Source organism: Triticum dicoccoides, chromosome 7A (assembly GCF_002162155.2).
Source record: "Triticum dicoccoides isolate Atlit2015 ecotype Zavitan chromosome 7A, WEW_v2.0, whole genome shotgun sequence".
Lineage (NCBI taxonomy): Eukaryota > Viridiplantae > Streptophyta > Magnoliopsida > Poales > Poaceae > Triticum > Triticum dicoccoides.
Window position 1 is genome coordinate 297,320,501 of NC_041392.1, and position 7,519 is coordinate 297,328,019.

The 7,519-nt window shown below is 43.6% G+C and overlaps 1 long non-coding RNA gene across 1 annotated transcript; it reads left to right on the forward strand.

The window, feature by feature from the left end:
• Positions 1-302: 302 nt before the first annotated feature.
• Positions 303-984, forward strand: LOC119328391. The gene is made up of 3 exons (XR_005158949.1): positions 303-394; positions 703-772; positions 864-984. It is a non-coding gene; the product is annotated as an uncharacterized LOC119328391 (long non-coding RNA).
• The last annotated feature ends 6,535 nt before the right edge of the window (positions 985-7,519 follow it).

A 7,519-nucleotide genomic window follows, 5' to 3' on the forward strand; every position in this document is an offset into this window, starting at 1 on the left:
CCCTCTGCCCACGACCCCACGTCCCCTCTGGTCCCACCCACCTAAAAAAAGAAAACGAACGACCCAGCGGAGATCATGCAGACCACGCTCCGTCCCTGCCCACTCCTCTGCTCTGTCCCTGCCCGAGACCCAAACCTAGCTAGCGCGGCGGCGGCGGCTTACCTGGGGGGCGTGAGGTCGCAAGGACCATGGCACCAGGCGGGCGCGGGCGGCGGAAGGCCGGGGGCTTGGAGCCTTGGAGGGCGGCGGATCCAGCGGCGCAGCAAGCAACGGCAGCAGCAAGCGACGGCTCCGGCGGCGGCTTCAGCAGCAGCTCCGGCGGCGACTCCAGCGGCTCGGCGGCTTCAACGGCGGCTCCAGCAGGCGACGGCCACAGTCGGGGTTTGGGATTCAGGTGAGACCAAGTCTGGCATTCATCCCACTGAACACGTCGAGTCTGTAGTCTGTACTCTATACTAATTGAGTCCTGCATATTCAGTTTAGATGTAAAAAGACTAGTAGCTAGCTGTGTCATTTGACACAGCCGAGTCTGTACTAAATACTAATTGAACCCTGCTTATTCAGTTATTGAACACGTCGTACTTATATCTGTGCCTATCCGAACTCTGAACTTTGATGGGCAGTAGCGTTTTTTCTTCTGTCAAAGTGTCAATTCTTCATGGACAGAAAGGCACTGACTAATAAGATGCCCAACCGGCTCAGTTTTGTCTAGATTGCTAGAAGATGGAAGGAAAGGGAAAGGGACTAGTAAATCCAAAGAAAAGAGGAAGAGGTAATTTCTCATTTTTCTGAAATTTTGTAGCAATTTTGAACAGCCTTAAATTCAACCATATTTTAGTGATATATTAATCTTCTCATTGCAGATTTGAAAAGGTTTTAGGTTGTTTTCCTATTGAGACATGTCTACATTTCCATTGTATTTGGTTATTCGTTCGTAGTGTGTATTGACTCTTTGATTCGCATCAAAAAAAATCTTAGTGAGACTTCGCCAGACCTTAACTTTTTTCCGTGGTCCGCCTCTGCCGGAGAGGGGGATCTTCGTTCTTCGTCATCACCAACCCTTCTCCATTGCTAATTCCATGATGCTCCCCGCCGAGAGTGAGTAATTCCTTCGTAGGCTCGCTGGTCGGTGAGGAGTTGGATGAGATTCATCATGTAATCAAGTCAGTTTTGTTAAGATCTTGATCCCTAGTATCCACTATGTTCCAAGATTGATGTTGCTAGGACTTTTCCATGCTTAATGCTTGTCACTTTGGGAACGGGTGCCATGATTTCAGATCTGAACCGTTTATGTTATCACCATTATATCCATGTTCTAGATCCGATCTTGCAAGTTATAGTCACCTACTACGTGTTATGATCCGGCAACCCCGGAGTGACAATAACCGAGACTTCTCCCGGTGATGATCATAGTTTGGGGAGTTCATGTATTTACTATGTGTTAATGCTTTGTTCCGGTTCTCTATTAAAGGAGGCCTTAATATCCCTTAGTTTCCAATATGGACCCTGCTGCCATGGGAGGATAGGACAAAAGATGTCATGCAAGTTCTTTCCATAAGCACGTATGACTATTTACGGAATACATGCCTACATTATATTGATGAACTGGAGCTAGTGCCGCATCGCCCTAGGTTATAACTATCTCATGATGAATATCATCCAACAAGTCACCGATCCAGTGCCTACGAATTTATCCTATATTGTTCTTGCTAAGTTACTACTGCTATCATCACTGTTACACTTGCTACAAAACTACTGCTATCACTGTTAATGTTACCATTGCTAGTGCTACTACTATCAAAACTATCATATTACTGTGCTACTGATCACTTTACTGCAGATAATTAACCTCCAGGTATGGTTGAATTGACAACTCAGCTGATAATACCTTCAAATATTCTTTGGCTCCCCTTGTGTCGAATCTATAAATTTGGGTTGAATACTCTACCCTCGAAAACTGTTGGGATCCCCTATACTTGTGGGTTATCAATACATAGCAACGAGGGGAGAGTGTGTCTATGTACCCTCGTAGACCGTAAGCGGAAGCATTTAACAACAGGGTTGATGTGACAACACATGTCTATGGTTAGGAAACCTTAACCATCTTTGATCAACGAGCTAGTCTAGTAGAGGCTCACTAGGGACATGGTATTTGTTTATGTATTCACACATGTATTTAAGTTTCCAATCAATACAATTCTAGCATGAATAATAAACCTTTATTATGAATAAGGAAATATAAAATAACAACTTTATTATTGCCTCTAGGGCATATTTCCTTCATTTTTCTCCACGGGCGAGCGTCCGCGGTCGGCGCCATGGATCCGGCCTGGAGCGTGCCGTGCAGCATTGTAGCGGACAAATTAGGTTGATTCTGATGCTAGTAAGCGTAGAATCACTCGAGGGATAGCCGTGCGCGCCAGCGCCGCGAATTTGGGGCCATGGTGAAGAAGGGGTTTCGCCGATTTGATCGGTCGGTGTTGGAGAAGAAAAGGGCGTCTCACTTGACTCCAGCCAGCAGAATCGCATCCGAGGAAGGTAGGTTCCATGCCTGGCGATTTGTTGGTTCAATTTTGATCGGCAAGATTCTCGAAAAATCATAGGCATGCATTTCTTTAGATGGATGCTTGGAGTTCCCTCGTCGTTGTCTTTGTCGTATGATTCCGGTATAGAGGAAATGATTTTGGACGATGATGTTGACAACCTAGTGTTGTTGCATCTCGTGGACAAATTCGAAAAGGGCCAGAAGAGAAAGCACCACGGATCCACGGTTGACCGGCTATGCATTCCGCACAACTAAGCTCTCGCGACAATATGCTCATGAAGGACTACTTCATCGAGGTACAGACATATCCGGTGAAGGAAATATTCCCTAGAGGCAATAATAAAGTTATTATTTATTTCCTTATTTCATGATAAATGTTTATTATTCATGCTAGAATTGTATTAACCGGAAACATAATACATGTGTGCATACATAAACAAACATAGTGTCACTAGTATGCCTCCACTCGACTAGCTCATTGATCAAAGATGGTTAAGTTTCCTAACCATAGACATGAGTTGTTATTTGATCAATGGGATCACATCATTAGGAGAATGATGTGATTGACTTGACCCATTCTGTTAGCTTAGCATTTGATCGCTTTGTTTACTTCTATTGCTTTCTTCATGACTTATACATGTTCTTATGACTATGAGATTATGCAATTCCCGAATACTGGAGGAACACTTTGTGTGCTACCAAACGTCACAACGTAACTGGGTAATTATAAAGGTGCTCTACAGGTGTCTCCGATGGTACTTGTTGAGTTGGCATAGATCAAGATTAGGATTTGTCACTCCGATTGTCAGAGAGATATCTCTAGGCCCTCTCGGTAATGCACATCACTATAAGCCTTGCAAGCAATGCAACTAATGAGTTTGTTGTGGGATAGTGCATTACGAAACGAGTAAAGAGACTTGCTGGTAACGAGATTGAACTAGGTATTGGGATACCGACGATCGAATCTCGGGCAAGTAACATACCCGATGACAAAGAGAACAACGTATAGTGTTATGCTGTTTGACCGATAAAGCTCTTCATAGAATACGTAGAAACCAATATGAGCATCCAGGTTCCGCTATTTGTTATTGACCGGAGACATGTCTTGGTCATGTCTACAATGTTCTCGAACCCGTAGGGTCCGCACGCTTAAAGTTCTGTGACGATCGGTTTTATAATTTTATATGTTTTGATGTACCGAAGGTAGTTCGGAGTCCCGGATATGATCAGGGACATGAAGAGGAGTCTCGAAATGGTCGAGACATGAAGATTGATATATTGGTAGCCTACATTTGGACATCGGAAGAGTTCCGGGTAAAATCGGGATTTTACCGGAGTACCGGAGGGGTTACCGGAACCCCCCGGGGGCTAATGGGCCTTGTTGGGCCATAAGGGAAAGAGAGAGGGGCCGGCCTAGGGCAGGCAGCGCGCCCCTCCCCTCTGGTCCAAATTGGACTAGGAGGGGGGTGCCCCCCCTTTCCTTCTCTTTCTCTCCCTTCCTTTCCCCCTCCTAGTAGGAGTAGGAAAGATGGGAATCCTACTCCTGCTAGGAGGAGGATTCCTCCTCCTGGCGCACCAACAAGGGACGGCCGACCTCCCCTTGCTCCTTTATATACAGGAGTAGGGGGGCACCTCTAGACACACAAGTTGATCAGAAAGATCTCTCCCAGCTGTGTGCGGTGCCCCCCTCCACCATAATTCACCTCGGTCATACTGTAGCGGTGCTTAGGCGAAGCCCTGCGACGGTAGCTTCATCAACATCGTCACCACGCCGTCGTGCTGACGAAACTCTTCCCTGAGCTTTACTGGATCGTGAGTTCGCGGGACGTCACCGAGTTGAACGTGTGCTGAACGCGGAGGTGCCGTACGTTCGGTACTGAGGATCGGTCGATCGTGAAGACATATGACTACATCAACCGCGTTGTCATAACGCTTCCGCTTAACAGTCTACAAGGGTAAGTGAATGACACCCTCCCCTCTCATTGCTATGCATCACCATGATCCTGCGTGTGCGTAGAATTTTTTTGAAATTACTATGTTCGCCAACAGTGGTATCGGAGCCTGGTTTTATGCGTAGTTGTTATATGCACGAGTAGAACACAAGTGAGTTGTGGACGATACAAGTCATACTGCTTACCAGTATGTCTGATATGTCTCCGTCGTATCTACTTTTCCAAACACTTTTGCCCTTGTTTTGGACTCTAACTTGCATGATTTGAATGGAACTAACCCGGACTGACGCTGTTTTCAGCAGAATTACCATGGTGTTATTTATGTGCAGAAACAAATGTTCTCGGAATGACCTGAAACTTCACAGAGCAACTTTTTGGAAAATAGAAAAATACCTGCAAAAGATGAAGGCCAGGGGGCCCACCACCTGTCCATGAGGGTGGGGGCACGCCCCCTACCTCGTGGGCCCCCTGGTGCCTCTCTGACTCCAACTCCAACTCTATATATTGTGTTTCGGGGAGAAAAAAATCAGAGAGAAGAAATCATCGCGTTTTACTATATGGAGCCGCCGCCAAGCCCTAAAACCTCTCGGGAGGGCTGATCTGGAGTCCGTTCGGGGCTCCGAAGAGGGGAATCCGTCGCCATCGTCATCATCAACCATCCTCCATCACCAATTTCATGATGCTCACCGCCGTGCGTGAGTAATTCCATCGTAGGCTTGCTGGACGGTGATGGGTTGGATGAGATTTATCATGTAATCGATTTAGTTTTGTTAGGGTTTGATCCCTAGTATCCACTATGTTCTGAGATTGATGTTGCTATGACTTTGCTATGCTTAATGCTTGTCACTAGGGCCCGAGTGCCATGATTTTAGATCTGAACCTATTATGTTTTCATAATATATGAGAGTTCTTGATCCTATCTTGCAAGTCTATAGTCACCTATTATGTGTTATGATCCGTTAACCCCGAAGTGACAATAATCGGGATACTTACCGGTGATGACCGTGGTTTGAGGAGTTCATGTATTCACTATGTGTTAATGCTTTGTTCCGGTACTCTATTGAAAGGAGGCCTTAATATCCCTTAGTTTCCGTAAGGACCCCGCTGCCACGGGAGGGTAGGACAAAATATGTCATGCAAGTTCTTTTCCATAAGCACATATGACTATATTCGGAATACATGCCTACATTACATTGATGAACTGGAGCTAGTTCTGTGTCGCCCAAGGTTATGACTGTTACATGATGAACCACATCCGGCATAATTCTCCATCACTGATCCATTACCTACGAGCTTTTCATATATTGTTCTTCACTTATTTACTTTTCCATTGCTATTGCTATCATCACTACAAAATACCAAAAACACTACTTTTACTACTGTTACCTTTTGCTACCATTACCACTACTATCATATTACTTTGCTACTAAACACTTTGCTGCAGATATTAAGTTTCCAGGTGTGGTTGAATTGACAACTCAGCTGCTAATACTTGAGAATATTCTTTGGCTCCCCTTGTGTCGAATCAATAAATTTGGCTTGAATACTCTACCCTCGAAAACTATTGCGATCCCCTATACTTATGGGTTATCAAGACTATTTTCTGGAGCCGTTGCTGGGGAGCATAGCTCTATTCTTTGAGTCACTTAGGATATATATCTGCTTATTATTGTGAAGAACTTGAGAGATCCAAAAACCAAGATCTATCCCTCAACTACGAGGGGAGGTAAGGAACTGCCATCTAGCTCTGCACTTGATTCACCTTCTGTTTTGAGTAAGCTTGCGACACCTACACCTGCTTCTGCTATTCGTTCTGATATGTCGCATGTTATTGATGATGCCACTTCTGCTATGCATGATACTTATGATGAAACTACTTCTATGCTTGATACTACTATGCCACTTGGTGATTTTCTTGATGAACAACTTGCTAGGGCTAGAGAGATTGAAAATATTGAATCTGATAATACTGATGAAAGTGATGATGAAGAATCACTTGTTATTCCTAAGGGTTATGTATTTGATCAAGAAGCTTCTTTAGCTATTTTAGCTTGCAAAGATAGATATGAACTCAAAAGGTTATCAGCTAAATGGAATAAGCAATCTCTAAATGCTAGAATGAAACTTGACCTTGCTTTTGCTACTTCACCTATCTTTGTTACTGATAAGGATTATGAATTCTCTGTTGATCCTGATATAATTACTTTGGTTGAATCTGATCCTTTTCATGGTTATGAATCTGAAACTGTTGTGGCACATCTTACTAAACTGAATGATATAGCCACCCTGTTCACTAAAGATGAGAGAACTCGTTACTTTTACATCCTTAAAATATTTTTGTTCTCATTAAAGGGTGATGCTAAGATATGGTTTAATTCTCTTGATCCTGGTTGTGTGCGTAGTCCCCAGGATATGATTTATTACTTCTCTGCTAAATATTTCCCTGCTCATAAGAAACAAGCTGCTTTAAGGGGTATATATAATTTTGCGCAAATTGAAGAAGAGAGTCTCCCACAAGCTTGGGGGAGGCTTCTCCAATTACTTAATGCTTTGCCTGATCATCCTCTTAAGAAAAATGAAATACTTGATATCTTTTATAATGTACTAACCGATGCCTCCAGAGATTACCTGGATAGTTGTGTTGGTTTTGTTTTTAGGGAAAGAACACCGGATGAAGCTAAAATTCTATTGAATAATATGTTGGAAAATGAAAATAATTGGACACCTCCGGAGCCAGTTCTTGAGCCTATTCCTAAACCAACTCCGAAGAAGAGGGGTATTCTATTTCTAAGTCCTGAAGATATGCAAGAGGCAAAGAAATCTATGAAAGAAAAAGGTATTAAAGCTGAAGATGTTAAGAATTTACCTCCTATTGAAGAAATACATGGTCTTAATTTACCGCCTGTTGAAGAAGCATATGATCTTAATCCTTTACCTATTGAAGAAACTCGTGGTCTTGATAACCCGACACAGGTAGTAAAGGTAAATTCTCTCTATAGATATGATAAAGCTGAAATCCCAT